This window comes from Strix aluco, chromosome 32, assembly GCF_031877795.1.
Source record: "Strix aluco isolate bStrAlu1 chromosome 32, bStrAlu1.hap1, whole genome shotgun sequence".
In the NCBI taxonomy this organism is placed as follows: domain Eukaryota; kingdom Metazoa; phylum Chordata; class Aves; order Strigiformes; family Strigidae; genus Strix; species Strix aluco.
Genome location: NC_133962.1, coordinates 1,146,206 through 1,167,541, shown reverse-complemented (window position 1 = coordinate 1,167,541; position 21,336 = coordinate 1,146,206).

Genomic DNA, 21,336 nt, shown 5'->3' with positions numbered 1-21,336 from the left:
AGAAGCCAATTTCCTAAAGCAAAATCTTACTCTACTTCAAAGAGAAACAGCAAACCACTTTAAAGTTTTACTGTACATACTGTCAGATGATACTCATTCAAATCATAAATTCTTTTAAAACAAGTAACTACTTTTGAACTACACAGCCTTACCTGCATTTCTCTTAAGCAAGCTGTCTGTCATAAGTTTACTACAGAATGAAGCAGAACAGGACAGCATATGAAGAAATAAATTAGTGTAGTTGGAATATAAAAAGTCATGGAAAAAGTATTCCTAGAAGCAGAGCTTTAAATTTAAATAAAATTAAAAATATATAAATAAATGGAGCAGCAGGGTATGGAACATTATGCTGCTGCGTTTCTGGTCCACATAGATTGGTGTGCACACTTAATTATTTAGGGTTCTTTACAATGAAAACCAGAGTTTCTTGAACAAGTTCCACCAACTATGGTCTCATTGTGGCCACCCGAAGGCAAACAGGTTCAGTAAGAACTGTTCATCCAGGTTTCAGCTCCAGCCATTCAAAGGCACTTCTGGGGGGTGCCACACAGGTTTGTGGAAATTAAAGAGTAAGGTCAGAAGCGCAGTCATCGATCACGAGAGAGCAAGCACAAATTTAACCAAACACTGCACTCGTACATCTGTACAGACTGGACCACAGAAACAAAGCCTGAGTCACCTAACATCCACAGCAGTTTGATCAATTGTAAGGACACAGAAGGCATTATTAGAACAGCACAACCCCATCCACAGCTCCGTATCACCCACTGCCTCCTTGTTCACCTGCCACGTACGCCCATTCTTTCTCCTCCAGCCCAAGCCCACATCCTCACAATCCATTCATTTTAATTAGTCTTTCATTCCTATGCCCTTAAATTCCATACTCTAAGTGGTCTTCTGAACACAATTTTTCTCCTAGTGACTGCTTTGCTGTGTAGGCTGTAATCCTTTGAAGTAAAAACGGATCCAGTAAAATCCTTTTTAAAAAGCTTGTCCCCTGCCTAGCAGGGAAAACAGCAAGCAGTGCTCAGCTCACAGACCTTCCACCTCCTTCAACCCTGACAGCGCTCACCCCTGCTCTATGGTCAGCTTCCTGCCCCTGCCCTCTGGCTCTTCATGCAGCATCTTCCCTGTGAGTACAGTTCTCCTCCAGGGGTAAGTAACCCAGGAACAGAAGGGGCAGGCGGGCAGAAAGGCCTTAGGGCAGGGTGAAGCACCAGCTGCCCCTGGCAAGGCTACAACTATTGCCCACCAAGAGGGGTCTGACCCGATGGCCAGGGACAGGGAAGGCACAGGCTGTGTTTTCCCTCTCTGCACGATTCCTGGCAGAGATGGGACATGGACAGGGGGTGAAGGGCCTGAGGACTCTCCCCAGCAGCCCCTCCTAGTCCATTCTGCACCAAATACAGACATATGCGCTCGGCAGGAGAAAAGGAGGAGAAAGCTGTCCCAGTGCAGTGAGGGATCCCAGAGTCACTTGCCTCACAAAAGTCAGCAAGGAACCTGAGGGAGAAGGGAAGTATCAACAGTCCTGGCTTTTCCTGCACACTGAGGGGAGCCTTAAAGCTTTGTTTTTTACTGAAAAATGTCCAAAAATTAGAATAAAACAAACTGATTTTGTGTCTTAACAAAACAGTTTTTAAGTTCAATTAGTTTATTTTGGTCTGATATATATTGAAGCAATAACCCTTGTTGGCTGAGCCATTTATTTTTTAAAAATTTCTTTTATAGTTCAGCCTCCAATCTAAACATCAATTAAATTTCAGACCTCACACTTTTTGGTTTAGTACCTCAGTACAACTCCCACAGCTCTCAAGGATTAAGACATCCAGAAGCCAAAGATCAATTATTTCTTGCAAACCCCACCTGTCTAACTGTACATTAGACTCTTTCTTTTGGCTCTGACTTAAGTATTTTTGGAAGAAGCACATTCTACAATAAATGAAGAGAGTAAGAACAGACAAACATAGACAATGCAGAGGCATAAGGAAGTGACATTGATGCACCAAATAGTAACAGAAACAATTCCCCCCCATTCTTAAAACCTAGCAATCCTCTTATCCGATCTTTAAAACAGACAACGCTCATTATACAATACGTAAGCACTGTCAACATCCATAAAAACACACCTATTACATCCTAAACACATACACTAAACACACTCCTATTAAACACAAAACAACATTGCTATCACACAGGCTGGGATAAAGCACCCTGTTCACTGCAAAATTCTTAAACAGAACTAAGTGGAAAGGGTTGTGTGACAATTTCACATGCGATTATACTTTCTGAAGTCAACAGGCTCCAATATGCAGAACAACAGGTCTTCATCTCACAAAAAAATTAATCTTAAGATAGATCCATATGTACATAGAACTAGATTAGCAAACCTATGTGTGCTGTACACATGTTAAAGAAACAGAAAACAACCCTTGCTCTTTTCCACTTCTCAGTACAAAGCATCACTTATTGTACACGCATCCATGAAGTTGGTTCTAATGCATTATGGCATTAAGGTGAGTTAAATCAACAGAAGAGTCTGGTGCCAGGACAGTTTGAATATACATCAGTACAAATTCACTCTCCTACCCTTTCTAAACAAACCTGGTGTTGAAATACACCTTTATATGAATCCAGCAGATCTTGCACTGACAACGACTGAACTCATGAACTGGACTGACAGATCAGAGCTGATGTATCATTTCGTAAGTCTTCAAAGTGATCATGGTGCATTTGTACTCCCACCACAAGGTTCCTAATGCGGGTAAACATGTAAAGACCTGACTGTGAGGCACTGTGGACCTCACATGCATCAGCTACATCATCCATGCAAAATGAAGCTGCACACATTAGCTAATAAATGAACACAAATAGAAATCTGCTCCAGAGAGCTCCCACTGCTCCTGAAGTGTAATGATTTTGAGATCTGGTCACCAGCACTGGGCCCCAGACCTCTCCCAGTTCAGGAATTACTGTATTCCCACAGACGGAAACTGCTTTTAATCTTTACTTGGAGATTCTGTTTGCTGAACTTGTGGCAGCTGCAGCTCTGAGTTGCAATAAAACTGCATGTAGCAGGAGCATCAATCACCTTCCTAGATATATCCACAAAAGCTGGAAACAAAGATTTTTCACACATCAATGAGCAGGAAATACACATTGTTAAGTGCATTGCTTTAATCCATTAGCATGGGAGTCACTTTAGTGTTCGTTTTAATGATTAATGCAAGAATCAGTCCGTGCTAAAAACACGATGCCTGTCCATTTGTGGGATCTTCTACATATTTTCCAAAACCTGTTCTTCCCCATACCTTGTACCATTCATGCATCCAGAAAAATGCTTTATGAGTTTTAATTTGGAATCTGTAATAAGGTTCAAACAAGAGACGCTGACTCTCATTTATCAATTAACATTTATCACAGCAAATCATAATGCAGCTGTGTTTCAGATAGAAAGCATTTCCATGGATGAGATGGGAGTAGCAATTTCAACGAAATAAAGTCATAAGTGTCACCATCAAGCTCTATGCATACTCTGAGAATGCAATTAGAGTGATCTCAACATACAACAGGTCTGAACTACTGAACTGCAATTAGTAAAACCCTTCTCAAATGTGCTGTATGGACAAAAAAAGACACCGAATGCACCAGATTTAGAAATCAACAGTGTAGCTGAGCTTGGTAAAGTACTAAATTAACTGCAAAAATACATGAGCCAGCTCAAGGGCTTGTTTACTAAGTGTTAAATACATTTTACACAACTTCACTGGGTTGTTGAAACAGAGTCCTTCAGACTAAGAAATGGGAATTCTACCTGGCAGGAATGCCCCAGCCAGGCAGAAGAACACTTCTGTGTTTGGCAGTGCCCTAAAACACAACAGCACAGGTCAGACCAGCCCTGATGGCTCAGCAAAGGAAATTCCCATGGAGCCTCCCACTCCTCTGCTGCAATCCTTCACATGAGGCCAGCTGAGGGGAGGGCTCTGAAGACCAGCACAAAGAGTGCAGTGCAGTCTGGAACTGCAGAGGGCTCAGAACAACATCTGCAGGGGGGTGCAACCTGCATCCTAAGCCATTTACCTACTCAGCCGGGGCACCAGCTGGAAATCCCTGCGGCTGTCACACTGCTGCCAGACATGCTGCTTTCCATTAAGAAAGCTCATCAGTCATAAACGTGTGTACCTCAATAATATTCAAAAAGTAAAGGAAGGGTGATTGCAGACCAAATCTGGCAGTATGAATCTGCTCCTTGTTTTCAGTACTGAAAGAAATACATTAATCGCTTTTCTTAATTTTTTTTCCTTTTAAAATATCTCCTTTAAGGGTAGAAACAAAACACAATATTGATTTTCCTTTTTGTTTGCTGTCAGGCCCTGCCAAATCCCCCAGCCAACAGCTGGGAGACACTTCAACCCATCCTGCCTCCCCAGGTGGGCTCTGGCCTCCTCTCCCACCCAGGGGCCTCACCACCCCCTCACCCTTTCCTTCTGGCATGGGTGCTATCTGGGCATAGGATAAATCAAATCAGAGAACTTAACTAGTTATTAAAAAAAAAAACCAACCACATCCACACCACCACCAAAACAAAACCAAACAAAAACCCCACAAAACCCACAAAAAATAAACTCCTTTTTTTTCACCTGTTTTCTTCCCTCCTTCCCCACCTTTCACTGCACTTAGATAACAGATGCATTTGGTGAATCATGTGCTGGCTCTGGGTCTAAGGCACAAGCGAAGGCTATTTTTCTTGAGGGCCATTTGTCAGAGAAAGTTGCAGGGGAAAAAAAAAGCACATGCTCTTGCCAAAGCTTCAGCCCCCCCAGCTCCCCTTGGCCCATGCTGAGGATGGCAGGAAAATTACCCAAGACAGAGCTCTTCCAAACAGAGAAGTCTGGAAACTTTTATCACATTACTGTTGGAAGTCTGGCAAAACCACTCCAAAATTGCAGGAAAATATCCTGAGGATACATCTTCCTCTTCCTGTTCTATGAGCACAGCTGTAATAAAATTTCCCTACACTTTTACAGAATCTTTAAGGATAATCAGTATATGCATGTTTCCACTTACTGTTTTGAATTCTTATTTTCAGAATATTTGCGGTAAGTCAGAACAAGGGAGCCAAAACATGGCCAGTTCCGAGTCCTATGACCACTTCTTCAATGCTTTGCCTTTCATTTTTTGCAATGTTTTATGTGATAGACAGTAAACTGTTTGTTCATCAAATTCCATTAAAGATACCGGGAGCTCGTGACATGTTATTCCATAAACTATGTAGGCCTAAGCTTAATCTTAACTATTACATTGTGTAACGACTAACTGACTGCAAGTGCTTATCTAAGTTGAAATGCTGAAGCAAGGACTCCTATTGTGCAAAAGACTGAAAAGAGGGAGAAAGGGAAGAAGGACAAAGGGGAGAAAGACAAAGGGGAGAAGAAGAAAAAAAAAAAAGGGGTAGTGTCTATACTCTGTAAGATATAAACAAAAGCTTTGTGAGCCACTCTCAGGAAAGCAGGAAATACGAGGAGTTGGTGACGTGAGGAAGACCCGGATGGAGCGACCCCCTAGCTACAAAGTGCGCGGACGCAGGGTACACCTCTCAGAGAGACCCAATACCGGAAGGCGGAGGATATAAAAAAGACGGACCCTCGGGAAGTGAGTGCGCGCCGTTGGTGGAGCAAGGACTCCCCGGCCGCCCAGCGCTGTTTTGCTTATTGCCGCTTGCTGAAATAAATAGTTGAAATTTAATTTGTCCTAACTTGCATCATTTTGGCAAGATAGTCTATAACATTTTACACTTTTTTTTTTTTTTTTTAATTCTAGATCTATGCTTTTAGGGCTTCTACTGCAATTGCTTGAAGAAAAAAAAAAAAAAGCTACAAAAATTCTACCACATTCTTTTCTTTCTTAAAAATGCTCCAATATTCAAAGGTATTTTGTTGACAACTAGTTTGATATGAAGTAACAACACAGAACTCCCAGCAATCATCCCCTAATATGCATTAGAAAAGAAGTCCCTGAGACAAGATGCTCTGTTAAACAGGTATTAAGAGCAGATGCCAACAGAGATGACAAACACCACAGGCCTACCTCCACCCAAAGAAACAAACCAGGAGCATCAGCTCCTTTTCTACTGGTCACTGAAAAGCTGACAGGTGGTGCCAACTACAAGCTGCTGTTCATGAGACTTCAAATAAATAAATACACCCCAATCCAACAGCAGTACACCAACAGCTGCCTTGGTTCTGGCAGCACTACAGCTTGTTATCAGCAGGCTGGATCCTACACCCCCCCAGCCTCTCCTCACACACACACAGAGGCACCCATGTGGGGCTGCAGTAAAAGGGAAGATTCTTATAAGCATTTCTTTTGGCATGTTCAATCCTGTTTACAAGCTACTTTTCACCCCTCTCATTAAGAAGACAGAAGTTTATCCCATCTGAAGCCATTTTCCTTTGAACACGATGCAGGAGGCACCAGCTGTCAATACTGAAATAAGGCCCGTGAACGCCTTTGAAAATGTGCCTCAATGACAGGGAGTGTTTGAAATAGCAGAGGAACAACACTCCACCTCCCAGACTCCCTCTTCGTACAGAAAAGCGGTACCTACTGTGACAGGGCCTTTAATTTTAACACTCCCCTTCTTTCTGAAGGAGGGTTCTAGCCCATGACTGAAGTGCCTGTTGCCAAGACATTTCTTGTCCAGTTGAAAACAGAGTTGGTTTAACCCCACCAAAGCATTGCAGGGACTGGAGGATCCTGCTTTCAAACATCTGCCTTTCAACTGGATCAGGACAAATAAAAATATTGTAGTGGTGCTTGAGAAGCCTGGTGCTTCCCCCAGCGGGCTCTCGAATTGGTGTCATTGGCCACCCTGACCCACCCACAGCTCGGGGTGTTGTACCAAGCAGAGCTGACATCGGCTGAGGGGGGAGAATCCTGCAGAGGAGTGGCTGTGGGGTTACAGGGCAACGAACTGAACCTTCGACACCAGCTGGGCTCTGCAGGGGGATGTTTTAACAGCGACCCCGCTAGTATCTCTCCTCTGGAAACTCGGACCCCAGCTCTCTCCTACCTCAGAGCTGCAGCACAGTGCAGCTCCACAGCCAGAGCTGTCGCTGGCTTTATCGATCCTGCACCATTTCACCATCGCATCCCTATGCTTAGACTGCATTTTAAATATGTATTTGATACAACATACACATCTTTATGACTGATTTGGAGCACTACACAGAAAGCCAGAAGGTCACGACGTGACATCTGGCTTTCACTCATTCTTGTCTTAAGAAGCCAAGAAGCTCCAAAAATGCATTTGAGGAAAAGGCAACTTAATTTAATAGACACAGCTTTAAACTAAATGAATATGAGAAAAGTAACTCAGAAATAGATCCCAATAAGGGCATTACAAACCACTCTCAATCGCATTTTGAGAGTTCTCTCAATCTCAATACTGGCTAAGTGTGCTTACAGCTGTGATGTGATACTGCACTGCCAGGATGGGCAGATGCCCTCAGGGTACAAACACTCACACCCAGTATAATTCAGGCTTTATCAGAATCTAGTTACTGCTCTGCGCAGGCTGGTCCTGAGCTGCACAGAGAATGTGTTTGTGGAAAGTGGACTCATCTCCCTGCTTGTCTCTGCAGAGCAGTTCAGAGGCCTCACACACCATTCTCACACAGGCGTAAAAGAGATTTCAAAGCTTCCATCAGAGAGCAAACACTTGTGAAACAGCTCCTAACAATGGGCTAAACTGAAGACACACTACTAGGATATGATCACCCAATTAGATTTACTTAAATATGCGATTCATCAACTGTTTTTGTGAGCAATATCTGTACATATTAATAGTAAACGGAGCATTCCAAATTCTTATTGACAGATAATCTACAATGAAATAAAAACACTACGCTGTCTTATCAATTGCAGAACTCTTATTAAAAAAAAAAGCCTCACTGACAAAAAGATGCCAGCTTTTCAAAACTCTACTATTTCCAAACAAAAGGCAGGAAAAAAAAGCTTGCACACTTTTCATCCTCCCTGCCAGCCCATGCTTTTTGCTTTTAGCGTTGCCAGGCAGAATCAGTGAGACCCAAGTAATTTTGCAATGTGTTCTTTCTCCTGTTTTTCTTCTAAATTTCCCAAGTATCTCTAGCACGTTTTTAATATTTCTGAGCAAATATATCTATATTGAGTGCAATGAGCTGCACATACAACAGCTTGAATGTTACACTTCAAATGCAAGTGTCTGTGGATGAGGAAGCACAAGAGACTGTCATTAGCCCTGTCACCCCCTGGTCTGTCTTCACAGACCGGCATAAAATCAGGAGCAGTCTGTACAATTGAATCTGATTGGACTGACTAGTTTTGTGAATAATGAACAAAAAAAGAATACTCCACAGATGTGGGATGAACATTTCCATTTAAATGTACTCAAAGTAATGCATTTCAAAGTCAAAATGTGATTATTTGCAGAAAATACCTGTTCCCAAGAAAATACTAGTGTTTTAAATCTGAAGACAGAAAGGACTCCTAATCTGCCTTCACTTATATTAAAAAAAAAATATAATTTTTATTTCATCCTAAAATAATTGGTTTCCAAATAACAGATGAAAATATCCTTAAAACTGTTTGTCAAAAAAAAAAAAACCAGATTCCATCAAAGTGTTCTGCAAAAACATCACTGCAACCCAACCCTACACCCTGTTCCATCACCCGATCCAGCAGATTATGGTCCCCAGTAACTTAAAAGAATTGTGTAACATGCTATCCAAAACCAATCCGGTGTTAGCAGTATCAAAAATGGGTACTGACAGATCAAACAGCTTGCCAGCTTGTTTAACAGTCTCCTCCTAACGGCTGGTTCTGCACTAAGTCTGTTCAGCAAACATCCCCCGTGTCTCTCCAGCTGACACAGATGCTGCTCGGGACACTCTCTACTCTCACAGGAGCCTTCAAGCAGGACTATCTCCATTTGTAGGCACAATGTCAGTGCTTTGCTGTCTCAGAGCAGACACACCCCCCAGTGAGATCCAGGATACCCTGTCCCTGCTCCCAACGCCCAGCGTTCCGTGCCCAGCGTTCCCAGTCCCTGCTCACCCAGCTCAGGCCGTTCTGGGCCCTTTCCCCAGGGGCTGCTCTGCAGGCGCAGGACGCGCTGCCCAGAAAGGTGCCAGCTCCAACCCAGCCCCGAGCGGCTCCAGGCAGAGGCTGTGCTGAGCTGGCAGTGGCACAGAGGCCTCGCTGAGCCCCACGGCCAGGCCAGACCCCACTGCCCAGTCGGAGCTGCTGCCAGCTCCAGGGACACGAAAGGTCACGGGCAGCTCCTGCCGGAGCTCTCGGGCCCTTCTGCAGTGTCACACACCTTGGGGTTTGGTGTCAGGGATTTCACAGATCGGAAGGAAGCAAAATATGAAGTCAGGGCCTGTGCAGCCTATAGTTAGCTCCATATTGAATTAGACGGTGGATTTCTTGGCTTGAATTCTTTAATTCTGCAGATTTGTGCTTCTGACAACAAGACAGCTCCTAAGATCAGTCATTCAGACACTGTAAGTATTTTTATCTCCAGATGTATGTATGTATCCTCCAAAGGGATGAAGCCTTGAAAGCCCACGGAGCTCACTAGCTTAGCATCATGTAAATTACTCTAAGAATATTTTATTTATGTTTGCCTCTACTGTAAACCCAAATATTCCCAGGAAAGAGTTACAGTTCATTAAAATATTTTTTATTTTCTGTCCTTTCTGACAAGCCACACTTGTCAGCTGAATGTACCACTCTGATTTACATATTTGATTTTATTTTCATTATGGGATTATAAAGAAATACAAATCTAAACAGACTACATAGACATTTTCTCATTTAATCCTGTTGTCCAACGTCAGCCAGAGTGTCTCTGGCCATTCTGCTGCTCTCCATGGCTCACTTCTTTGGCATGAAAACACCCGCTGTTGGATCAAGATCACTAAGAATATGCTACTGTGAGGAACAAGAGCAACAGATGGTATAAACACTGTCAGCTTGGGACTGAGTTTTAACATTTCTTATTTCATATGAAAATCACTGAAGCAAGAAGTTCCAAGAATGTATTTTTACATTTCAGCACATTTTGTTTCAGCTTAGTGAGCAACTCCTGTCCCAGCGGGCTAACAGAATCAGGATGCACACGGAGTGACCTGGGGTCACCCTGTGACCTCCTGCAGCCACCGCTGGGTCCTTCCCGGCCGGGCCAGCTGAACGCTGCCGCCCTGCTCCCATCGCCTCCCGGCAGACTGCGACCCCTGCGCCAGGAACCTTCCCCTGGGACTTCAGGGAACATGGAACAATCCCAAATAAACTATTAGCAAATGCCTGACACTGAGGTCACTTCTTCCAGTTTTTTTTTTTTTTTTTTTTTCCTAACAGCAAAACTCAACAAAACAGGCCCCCCTTTAAATTGGAAATTACAGACAGACTGAAAACCAGATGATGATAAATAGAGGTGGGATCCTTTAAGGAAGTGAACCACTGGCCTGATCCGACAGAGAATTTTGCCCATGATTAACTTCAAGTACACAAAGCGATCCTACACAGCTCAACAGAACTATTAAAAAATCTGCTTAACTGTCAGCCAGGGAGAAAGCCTGGTGGCTTGCAATCATCCTTGACACTGTGTGCCAATTCTGCTGGTCAGGGATGGAGATCCAACAGCAGCACTTCTCCCATCCACTGTAAATGGGGCCATTTTAATGTATTAGTAAGTCAGACGAACCCAAACACTTGTACCATATCCTTAAAACCCACACACTAGAGAAGTTTTATTGAAATCAGGCAACTAGTTATTTTATATAAAAACAAAAGCATGCGTATAATCTTTTCAAAAAGTGTCTCTGACCATCACTCCCTCTCAACTGCAAAACATCCAAAACTGAAATACCTGTGTCAGGGACGACATTAAGACTGTTTTTGCAGAGACACAATCACATATTCCTTACAACTGACCAGGTTCCTTTTGCCTCCTTGTCATAATAAATATTTTCAAGCACGTACCACAACAGTGTATTTCATGATCCCATCCTGAATGAGATGTTCAAAGGCATCTGGAGCTTGTTACTTTCAATAATGTTACACTGAGAAATTCTGAAAGCACCATTACATGGTCATTGCAATACTTGCTGCTGATCACCAGTGTTTTATGGAAAAGTTTTTCTAAAATGAAAAGGAAAGACGTAGTGTCATAATACTGAATTTTGGGTGGTTTCCACCATATAATGCAAATATATACAATTAAGTTGGTTAGAGGAGTTCCACCATATCTGACTTAAGAGTACATTATGAATCCAGCTTCCCTAAGCTCCTTCCATGAAGAACAGTGGGCTCCATCAGGGAGCAAAGCAGGGAAGTAATCCAATTTAGATGTTCTTAATTGCTTTACAGAGAAGCCTCTCTGTCTGCACTGACCACAGAGGAAAAACAGACTTCTAACACAAGAATCCAAGTTCTGTGACTGAAGTTAGATGATGTGGATGCTTCTTCCCCTCAAAAATGCACATCTTTAAAATCAAAACATTCTGAAATATGACTACTTATCCCTTTATTCCTGAAACTGAAGACACACGTTGGAAAGCTGCGCCTCTACATCACACCTCACCTTCCCTGAAGCAGCAGCCAACCGGTGTCAGCATGTTCCATCCCCCACTGATAATCAGTACCAACGGGATCCGCCACAACTGCAGGTACACAGCTCTGCCTCTGACACTGAATAACTCACAGGACAGTTCACTCACTCACGTGTAAGCCAGGATGGCAGCTGTCACATAAAACCCCGCTCTCTCCTCCAAGCACGTAACCCAGAACAAGTTTCTACTACACACACTCCCCTTTCACCAGTAACATCAGCAGAAATGCCATTCTCACCCACTGCTCACTCCACACCACCTCAAACGTGCAGCAGAGATGACAAGAAGCCCCCTCTTTCCCACTAAATTCCTGTCTTAAGTCACACTTTAGTTCAATAAAGCTAAAACACCCACAGCAAACTCACTGCCATTGCTCTCCGGGCTGAAAAGTATCAAAATTATTCCAACACTGCAGTCGTCATAAAGCGTTATAGCCCCAGAGAGGTGGAACCCCGTAGCTGGCATTTAACCACCCAGGAGATTAGGAAGGGTTATGGAGAAGACATCATTTCCAGGACATTGTTCAACTATTCCCAAATTATTCTTCATCTGCAATGACACACAGAGATTATTTTAGAAATCTGAGGAATGTGGCCCACCATATCTTGAGGGTAGCAGGAAATATTCTGGAAGTTTCCTGAAGCATGTCAGGGGATTAAATCCAGAGGATTCCTCCATTTGGCCACATTAAGCTTAGTTAGTGTTAAGCTAACCACCTGACCTTCACCAGTAGGAAAAATTTAAAAAATGCACTAAAATGTGAAAAAAATAAATCCATACCATTTTGCCAAAATGTAACAAAATGTAATATAGCCCATTGCATAAAATTTGTAATTGTTACACACACACAAAGTATTTTAAGTAAGGTTATTAAAATAAAACATTTCAGTTAACATTACAATTACCAAATACAAAGAAATACAATTCCCTGGTAGAAAGCCATAAGGCTTCCTTTTGGAGCCTATTTCGGTGTAAATAACACACAAAGAACTTCACGCCAATTTTCAAGCAACAATTTCACTTGATTTTTTTTTTTTTTAGTATCTTTTAAAGAAAAGCACAATAGCAGATACTTTAGGAGGAAAAGGGAAGGGTTATCATCTGATTTTGATTTCACCTGAAGCACAAGCTAAGCAAGATCTTTCAAACCCTTGTTCTTGCCTCCCTCACTGTAAATTGCAGTTTTACTGTAACAGATTCGGATCTAACCAATGTTCCAATGTTAGGCAGAGTTTTTACTAGCTGTACCCATTTTCTGGAAGCCAGTTCATTTTCCCCAAGTGGCAATTCCTTCATGCTGAATTCAGGTGTCACAGGAGCCACTCCAAGGCAGGCAGGCTTTCTTCCTGCAGATGAACTCCTACAGCATTACAGTTGTTACTGTTCAAATGCTGGGTTGTGTCCCAGTGGGGCAACCACGCAGTAATTTTGATCTGGTCAGGTTAGAAGAGAATCCTCTAGCCCCTGTGCTAGGGATGAGCATGTTTGCACAGAAAGCTTAGGAACCATCCTCACCAAATTCCAAACAACCTGCTGACAGGAGTCTCCTGCACAGCCTCAGCTAAGACACTGGACTTACTCTTCTTTACTGGAAAAGATCTGGCATAAACAAAGAGCACACCATCCCCTATTCCAACAATTCACAGAAGTTCTACTTGGTATTTTTCCAACATTAATACCAGAGCTGCAATAGTAAAAGATGTTTCTGATGTAGGAAATACACACTTAGAATTCTGTTACACCCAGCACTACACATAAACACACCTCAGTTTTGTTCTTTCCAAAGCTATGCAAGACTCTTGTTAAAGTAGCTTCACTGTTTTTCCTGGATGAATCAGTCTCCCTTCCTGAGGGGGCATAAGGAACTTGAAAACGTTTTCAATTTTTAAAAGTTTTTTTTTTTAAAAAAATCAGTATTTCCAACAAGTTTTCCCAAATCAAAGAGAACAATAGTGCAAACGTTTATGTTATTGGAGGACTGATGTGTACCAACGCAGCCACCCTCAAAACTAAGCATTCCTTCTGTCTTCTATGCCTCTAATCCCAGCAATCAGATTTAAAAGGTCTGCAATTTCAAAGACTTAGGTAAAAATCCTTGCTGAAACCCTGATTTCTGTGTATTGTTCCTGACATTTCACAATGCCACCAGACAAACTACATACTCCTGAGAGATCAGTCACAGCTACACAGGGAGTCATTTACTGTGTCCCACAGCAGACTGCTGGACCAATTTCAGTGGAGAATTACAGTAACCTCCAGCATGAAAAAGGAGTCAGACATTCAATTAGATGAGAGGATTGCTTTTTGCTCTGCAGACTGAGGTTGAGAAGGGGGGAGGGAATCCCCGTTATTGGAAGGCTTAAGTAATCCGTACAGCCCTAGCTTCCATGAATACTTTTTTTTGTGACTCCAGGATCTAAAAAGGTAGAATAATGGGGGGAAAAAACCCTAAATCCGACTACAGTCCTCTACCAAATTTTCTCTAGACGGAAACAAACAAACAAACAAAACTATGCACATTTTTTTCTTCACGTATTCATTAAATGGGTACAGCATCATAGAATCACAGAATCATTCAGGCTGGAAAAGCCCCTCGGGATCATCGAGTCCAACCCTCAGCCCGACTCTACAAAGTTCTCCCCTACACCACATCCCCCAACAGCTCATCCAAACAACCCTTAAACACATCCAGGGATGGGGACTCCACCCCCTCCCTGGGCAGCCTATTCCACTCTCTGACCACTCTTTGTGAAAGATTTTTTCCTAATGTCCAGCCTGACCCTCCCCTGTTGCAGTTTAAAGCCGTTCCCTCTTGTTCTGTCACTTACCTGGGAGAAGAGACCAGCACCAACCTCTCTACAATGTCCTTTCAGGGAGCTGTAGAGAGTGATGAGGTCTCCCCTCACCTTTTCCTCCTCACACTGAACAGTCCCAGCTCCTTCAATCACTCCTCACAGGATTTATTCTCCAGGCCCTTCCCCAGCCTCGTTGCCCTCCTCTACACTCGCTCCAGCCCCTCGAGATCTCTCTCGTATTGAGGTGCCCAAGACTGGACACAACACTCCAGGTGTGGCCTCACCAGTGCAGAGCACAGGGAGACTGTCACCTCCCTACTTCTGCTGGTCACACTATTTCTAATACAAGCCAGGATGCCATTGGCTTTCTTGGCCACCTGGGCACACTGCCAGCTCATGTTCAGCTGCTTGTCAATGAGAACCCCCAGATCCTTTTCTTCCAGACAGCTCCAGCCACACCTCCCCAAGCCTGTAGCCATGCAGGGGGTTGTTGTGGCCCAAGTGCAGGACCTGGCACTTGGCCTGTTGAAGCCTATCCCGTTGACGTTGGCCACCGATCCAATCTATCCAATGAATGAAGCTCATCTTATCCACACACCAAGTCTCATCAAAGTGTCTGTTGATCAGGACAGCGAGTGATGTTAAGTAGATGCCCGTAGCCCCACTCCACCAGATGGTTAAGACAGACGTACTGCTCTGATCAGAGCAACAGCCCACAGAACTCAGGGTACTGTACTCAGTAAAACATCTCAGCCAAAGCAGGTTACAATTTTCCAGTTAAATATACAATGAGAGATAGAGTTCAATTCTAAATGGCTTGAGACAGACACAGGTGGGTTTTTTGGCTGTTGTTTTACTTTTGGTAAGAAACCCATGTTTCATTTTACTGCAAGGACAATATGCAGTAAACAATAATTCAACATTTCTAATATTCTTTCACCTCCTCTTTAATTAGGGAAATGCAAAAGAAAAAAAAAATGTAAAGAAGGAAATAGATTTCCAACAAAATGTGGGGGAAAGAAGTAGCAATGTAATATAAAGAGGGAAACAGACTATGAGAACAAATACTTTGAGTGACAAGGTAATTATATTTGAGGTTAACATCTCCCCACTCACATTAAATATCCAACTATAATGAAATCTTCTATATACCCAGACTGGTTATCAGAGTATAATACATTTCAGGACATACTCAGCTGCTGAATCAGTGTGTTTGAGCATCAGCTAATAGTCTCTGAAAAAAAACCACGGTACCTTCTGTTCAATATTCATTCATAAAGTCCAGATCAACACAGAACATACCTGGAATTGTGGCCAGTCCTGAATAAACAGATACTAAGAAGCAGATTTTTTTTTTCCTAGTTGACTGTATCTGGCTCATGTACTCTGCCTTCTTCTCTCACATTACTAATTGACCACAGATTTTTTATAAAATGTATGCTAAATCACAAACAAGAAACATTTTACTCACTTTTGAATTCAATTTTTATTCCATGTTTCCTCATGTGTACTCTTTCAGCAGTAAACAAGCAGGTGAAAGCTGTTCAGCTCTGAGTAGCTCTTGTAACAGTCTCAGCACAGCAGTTCTACACATCTTTTCCCAAAGCACACCAGCACACCACTCTGTCAGGGTACCCATCTGTACTGACACGGAGATTGAGTTCCTAATCTGCTTCTGAATTCTCTAACACATACGAAGCTGCTCCTATCACATCACCCTAATAATGTTTCTGGCAACAGTCAGGCCCCGCACTGTATCTGCCCGCAGTGCTGTGCCAGCCCTCCTGTAACAGCTCTGCACTGCAGCGTCTCACTGGACAGACAAAGGGATGCCACATCCGCTATACAAATTGAGATCACTGAACCTTTAAGTCCACTACCTATCTTTTTACAAAGATGATTTGACTGCAAGAAAACCTTTTTATCCCTTTAATGCCACTAGCTGTTGTGCTATTCTAGGTGAGTAGAGGGGGGAAGTGGCACCACAGGTCCCTACAGCAATCAGCTTCTAGAGCAAAGCATGATAACCTTTATCTTAGCATGCATAACTACTAATGCTGTTACAGATTATTAAATTCTCTGGACCTGTTAGAATCTAACTCCAATATTTAACTCTCTGATTTCCAGCAGGCAGTCTGCAGTGACATTTCCTGATAGAATACATGCCACAATTGCAAAAATTGCTTGGGTATACAGTGTTTGTGTTCAATGCTTCCATGAAGAATGTTCCAATACAGATGAAAAACACCTATTCTCAGCATTATATTGATAGTAACGTCCAGACGGCTAAAAAACCCCAGGCTGTTCCTGTTACTCATCTTTCTATATTCACTCAACTTTGATTATTTAGCAGGGATTTCAACATCCTTAATAAAGCCAAACATCTTTCAGTTCAATGATTTCTAGTCTTTTTCTTTTATTCGTCTAATCAGATAATCATCTATTTGGATATAAACACAGAACAACCCTTCTGTCGTTGGCAGAGTTACAGCAGGATCATAGCAGCCTAAATCTCAGATCACCATTTTACCCATCCCCAGTCTCCCCAGTACCTGAGGTGTTCCAGGGGACCCCTTGTGCTGGGTTTGGGTGTCGGGTGGGTTTGGGAGCAGGGCTACAGCGGTGACCCCTGGGAGAAGCTTCTTGAAGCTGCCCCAGCTCCAAGTCTGACCCACCCCTGGCCAGGGCAAAGCCTCTGTGAGAACATATTTAATAAGGGGAACCGTGGAGGGGGAGTTGGGAGTTGGGAGGAGGAGTTATGGAAAGGACACCTCTGCAGACAGCGAGGTCAGCGGTAGAAAGGAGAAGGAGGGGAGGTGGCCGGAGCAGAGACCCCCCTGCAGCCCGTGGGGAGAGGGCAGGGCCACCCCCGCCCCATGGAGGGCCACAGTGGAGCAGACACCCAGCTGCAGCCCATGGGGGACCCACAGCAGAGCAAGCGGCTGTGCCCAGAGCAGGCCGGGACTCTGAGGGAAGGCCCTGCTGCTGGAGCTGGGTGCTGGGAGGGCTGCGACGTGTGGGGGGACCCACGCTGGAGCAGGGGAGCAGTGCGAGGAGCCCTGCCCTGAGGAGGAAGGAGCAGCAGGGACAATGGGGGATGGACTGACGGCACCCCCATCTCTGCCCCCTGCGCCGCTGTGGGGAGAGGACAGAGAAAGCAGGAGCACAGCTGAGCCCGGGAAGAAGGGAGGGGGGGGACTGTTTTGCTGATCAGGGATATCAATTAAACTCAGACACCAGAGTGAAAAGAGCAGGCGTATTTTACTAGAAATAACTAAATAATATAACAGAATGATACAGAAAACATACAGTAAGAAAAGACAGAACAGTGCACTTAAACAAATAGGAAAATACAGGGTAATGCATCAAATCATTACTACCTGAGAGAGAAAGAATAGTGATTAAGAAAGATCCATCACCACTTGCATACTTTACCATCATCCAGATCCGCAGTCGCTGGGGAGCCCCGGTTACAGCGAGGATTTGGAGAACCTTTCCCGGCAAGTGGGAAATCCTACGCGGTGCGTCCACCCGTAGGTGAGGCTTCCAAAGTCGCTGTGAGCGGGCCCAGCCTTATATACCTGAAATCAGTAAGCCAGAATAGCTGGCACCTTTTGTTTTAAGCGGAAATATCTGAAGTCAGTCTCACATTAGATTTTCCCAGAGCCTGGCCAGGGCTCAGGGAAAAAACTAAGGGAGTTTTCCCAGCTTATCGAGGTGATTTATGAGCAAGGTCACACACCAGGTCACAGAGACAGACAATTGTCTCTGTGGCCCTGTTATTGTGGCCTTGTTACCTTGTTTACACACACAAAGAAGGATACATATTTTATGATGTTTAAGTCACATTTTCTATACATATCTCACTAATGACTACATACTGAGTTAGTAATTTCGGTTCAAGACTTATTGTTCAGGTTTCAATATTCCCACCTGTTACATCCGGACAGGTGGTTTGTTATAATTTTAGTACAATACCTATTGATACAATGTTTGTCAATTATAAAACATACAGGATTCATCTATAGGTCAACTCTGGCTTGGGCTTATTGTCCAAGCCTTAGCACTTCATTTGGTCCTTTGACCTATAGGTGAATCATGGTTGTCAAACCACTTCTATGGTTAGTGACATTAGTTTCTGTGGGGACTCAGAAGGAGTCCCTGCAAGAAAATGGACGTGTGAGCAATCCTGTGTATGAGCGAGGATGTGACGAGGGACTGACCCTGGAAGAATGAGGAAGAACCCAGGAAGGTAAACAGCTTCAGGGTGAGGGCCTGGGCCGAGAAGAGGTTTGTACAATGTCGATGTGGCAGTTTTCATCCAACCAGAAGAGAGCCTAAGGAGCATATGCAAAGCTACCTGTCAAATCAGAAAGAATTGTACCATGTGATTGTATCTCGTGATTCTCACCTTCAGGATAAAAGGCTTGTCCACCATATTAAAGAGGCATTGCTTAATCACTGTGTGATGGTTTGCATGCGTTTAACTCCCGCATCAATCTTCTGCAAGTTTCCGTTCATCACTTGATGATATCTTGTTAGGTACAACTACAATTTGCATTTCTGTTATGGTGCGTTTAATCAACTGTATACCACAAGGGATTAAGCAAGGAATAAACACTAAGCTAGCGACAGCACAAAGGAAAAAGAAAAGGGTACGTTTGATCCAGCGACCCCCGGGCAGCCATGAGAACGGATCCAGGTCCAAGCCTTTCCACGTTTGGATCGGTACGTGAGCTGATTTTCTCATTTCTTGAGTTATTTGCTTTACTACTTTTCCATTGTCATCAATTTGCAAACAGCAATTGGATTCATTTAATTTCCCACAAACCCCACCTTCTTCTGCTAACAGATAATCTAAGACCATGCGATGCTGAAAAATCGCACTCCTCATTTGAGTGGATTGGTCAGCCAGAAGGTCAAGAGCCATAGCTGTTTGATTAGTTATTATTTCTAAAACAGCTTGTAACCGAATTATGCGATTTAAGTTATAAATGGGTTCCCTGGCACCTGAAATTATTTCGTTAGGATTCCAAGAAGCTGGTCCGTAATGTTCTATGATTCTTTCAGGTGGCCATTCATCCTGTCCCCATTTTTGAGCACTTCCCTTCGTTATCGAAGTGTCAATGGACCGTTTTTCTCTAACCAAATCATCATACACTTTGACTCCAAGCCCCTTTCCCTGATTTTGTGATAGTAAAAAGAATAGGGGTTGGATGTATCCTATATAACATATTCCTGACCAATTTGGGGGTAGCCTCCGATAAGCATGTTGGCCACAAATCCAGTAATGTCCCTTTAAAGCCCAAGTTCCATTGGCAAAGGGACCTTCCCAGGTTTCATCATCAATTGGTGGGTCAAAATATAATGTGCTTCCTGGGCCTAGTGGTCCTCCGACCACAGTTGATGTACCATAAGAATCACAATAGGTGCATCTCCAGGCTCCCACAGGGGATTTCCATTTACAATTGCATCCCCGAGCTGTTTTGTTAGATTTGGACCAGAATGTACTAAAATGAGTTCGGGTGCCATTTTGGTGTTGCCACTTCCACTGATAATCTCGGACAACATGAGTTTTACTTGTAGAGTTATCTCTGGGACAGCTCAGAAATAGGTGGTCAAAGAAACCGTCCTGTCCTATGGCTTTACAGCCTTCAAAATCTCACTTATATTTGTGGTAAGAACATCTTACCCAGCTACCATTAGTGAGTTTAACATGTGTTTGATTCCATCTGTTCTGATATTTAAAACAATCATAAGGAGGACAATTAGGAGTCCAACAATCAAAACCTAGAGACAAGGTCCATTCACAAACACTTTTCCCCATTTGAACCCCACGTTCTCATGTCTGATTGAGACAAAAAAGACCTTTTCCGGGAAAATGCAGTTGCCAAGGGTTGCTGTCATCAGTCCAAAATCCTGTTGTTTCGTGTACGTCGCTTTGTGTGCTGATCCACCATCTAGGTGACACCGGTTGGGCTGTCCAGGGCCAGTCCTCAAATCCGCCTGGGCCCCCGCAGACCCAACAGTTGCGCAGGTCGAATATTTTTGCTATTGTTTCTCCAAGGGATAAAAATCTATTTTCCCAATTTACAATTTGATTACAATAACAGCATTTAATTAGTAATACCAACAACAATTTCATTGTCCTTATGTCTTCTATTCTTCGAAGATCTGTTTCTTAGATCAGGTGACGTGGATAATATCCTCTCCCGAAGGGGCCGTTGCGGTAGACAGGTAGATTCAATCGTGTAGAATCTATAAAACAAAATTCTATACCATCTAGTTATTCTCGCAAATAACATTTTGTTGCAGGGACATATTCCCATTTTTCTTGTCCAGGTTTCATAATCAGAATGGTATTGTCCTTCCCCGTGGCTATTACTTCAGCTGCTTCAGGGGGGCCACTTGGCCTTTGGACCCATACTTTGGCTCCATTATTAATATCTGTTGATCCAAACCCCTTACTTTCTTGGATTGTGGTGACTGGGGGTGGATCCCCTTTCTTTACCCCTGCTTGCAAAACCGGTAGTATCAACAATTGTGCTACTCGGTCTCAGGGTTGAATAGTTAAATCTTGATCATTGTTGTTTAACAAGATTACTTTAATTTCACCTTGATAATCTGCATCAATCACCCCTCCCATGACTTGAACACCTTTCAGGGCTAGGCTTGAGCGAGCTGTTATTAGTCCAAAATGTCCAGTAGGAATCTGAATTCCTACACCAGTATCTATGACCCTTGTCTGTTTCGGGGTCACTTTTGTCAATTTTAATGCATAAAGATCTAACCCTGCAGCTTCTGGAGTGGCCCGATAAGGGGCCAGGGTACCTGGGACAATTTCCCAGTAAGTTAAAGTCTCATTTACTGTCAAAGGTTTTATTTGC